Raw genomic sequence first — 2,452 nt, 5'->3', positions numbered from 1 at the left:
GAGAGACTCCGCCCCTTCCTGTGACGCTTCAGTGACGTAGGCCCCACCAGATCCCGCGAGACAGGGTCCGTCGCGTCCAGATAGCTCGCGGGGCCTCGGGATAAGAAGGCTCTCGCCTTCCCCAATGGTTTGTGTTCCATTTTAAAATTGAAAAACCTTTGGCCTAGAAAGAAATTCTAAAGCTGTATCTTGGTGTGTTGCCTGAGAAAAGCCACTCTCGTTGGAAAGACTCGGGGTCGACCGCGCCTTTCCTTGATCAAAGGAAGCCTGGAACAATTTCCACGTGTTCGTGAAATCGAAAAACAAAATCCCATTTTTTTGAGATGTTTCCTACAACTGAGGGGGACTCCTGCAAGTGATTTGCATTTCTATTTTCCCGCATCCTCACTCAAGGCCAGCAGCTGGAGCAAATGGATTAAGGCAGCTTTTTAACTTAACAGCCAGCCCTTTTCAGTTTTGAATACCAAATTTTTCAATGTTAGTGAAATGTTTATAATATAAACACTGATGGGTATAAAATATTTGATAATGCGTTTAAAAGGTACTAATACATGTACATGCAACAGCAGTCTTTTGAGTCAACTGTGTCTTGAGGGTATAGTAGATGCTCAATAAATTTCTTGTTGCTGGATCTGGGGTTAGGAAGAATGAGATGTCGGCTCTGTATGAAACATACTAAACACTTTCTTTCCATTCAGTAAAGTCGATGGTTTTTCTTCTTTCTTCCTCCTCCCATCTCAGTTTTATTGATAGACAAGCAAGGTTCTTGAATCTTTCTGCTATAGGGTACTTCTCAAACTCAAGGTTAAATTTTTTTGTAACAGGAAAACATTCTGGGAAGACTAATATTTTTCACCTGCAGGTCTGCCTAATCTGCTCAGCAAAAACAGTGTTGCACTTTTTTTTTCCTTTGACCTGTGCCTCTGGCTTGAGATCTCAGTTCCTCAACCAGGGTAGGAAGCTGCCACAGTAGTAAAAGCCTGGAATCCTAACCACTAAGCTACTAGGGGACTCCCAGCATTTGTGTCTTTCTGGGGCACAAAACCTAATATAAAACAAATCCAGTCCTGAAGACTATTTACAAAATAGCTGGCCATTTGGGTTAATCAGAGGGAAAAACAAGCACTTAAGACTAGGCTAAGGGAGTGTTGCAGGGAACATTTCAAGAGCCTCAGAGTTGGAATGTTCTTGCTTGTTTGGTTGTATGATTGCTCACAAAGGGTAAACTGTAATGCACAGGGAGCAGCTGTTTTAAATAATTTAATCTATTAAATCTATTTAATCCATCACCTGCTAGGCTGGCTTTTCCTCTGTCAACTAGATTCATTCTTCCCCTCTCCCCTCAGTACCTTCCCCATCCCACCCTGCCCCGCCCACACCAGTGTAACCGTAGTATTAAAGTTGCTTGTAACTGCTTTGGGGCTGATGGTCCTGGGTTGTGCTGTTTGGATGGGGTGGATGTGGTTGTGCTGTCTCCAGATGCAGTGGGCTTTCTTTCTGATGGTCATTTGGGAAGAGAAGGCTCTGTTGAAAACTTGATCTCAGAAAACAGTCTTCGGACGGGGATGGGGACTCTCGTTGTCTGCCTTAGCTTGAAAGCGCCCCTGGGTGTTAGAAGCTAAGATGAGGTGCATTTCCAACCATGTGCAGAATCCCAGACAGGAGATCTCCCAGATTGTCTGGTTGCAGTTACTCTTACGTGTTTACTTCCCTTTTGTTATTTTGAGCTGTTGAGTTGCTCCCTGGAGAAGGGAATGGCAACCCACTCCAGTATTCTTGCCTGGAGAATCCCATGGACAGAGGAGCCTGGTGGGCTACAGTCCATGGGGTCACAAAGAGTTAGACACGACTGAGGGACTAACACTTTAGTTGCTAGAGTGGAATATCATTTATACCACAGGGTGAATCTCAGGATACGAGCTTAGACTCCCCGGCCGGCAAGGAGGTTCCTCTTCCATTGTGTTGCTTGGAGGATCTTGGTTTGATGATAACTGAGAGAGCCTGGTTTCTTTACTGGTGGCTGCTCCATAAATGAGTGATCCTCTCATACAAGCATATCATTCATTCATCCAACAGCATTTGTAGCACAGTGCCTCCCAGGCATCACCAAGACAGACAAGTTTCCTGGCACAAGAGCTGACACTAGCCCAGAGTAGCAATGGGAGGTCCCTGAACAAGACACCTGCAGAGAGTGACGGGTGCGATGACGATTATATAATCAGGTTCAGAAGGACTACTTTTGATCCCACCATCAGGAGAGGTCTCCTTGAGGAGGGTCACATTTGAACTGAGACCTAAAAAGTGAAACGAAACCAGCAGGGGAAGATCTAGGGAGAGAACAGTCCAACTTTAAATGCATTATACCCTCAGCTTTACTCAGCACTTGCATCTATAAAAACACAAAACAAGGATAATAGGGATGCTGAATCCTATCCCATTCTTGGAAGAAATA

Source organism: Giraffa tippelskirchi, chromosome 14 (assembly GCF_054371585.1).
Source record: "Giraffa tippelskirchi isolate mGirTip1 chromosome 14, T2T-mGirTip1v1.2.pri, whole genome shotgun sequence".
Taxonomy (NCBI): domain Eukaryota; kingdom Metazoa; phylum Chordata; class Mammalia; order Artiodactyla; family Giraffidae; genus Giraffa; species Giraffa tippelskirchi.
The sequence above is the reverse complement of the archived record's forward strand: the minus strand, read 5'-3'. Positions refer to the sequence as shown.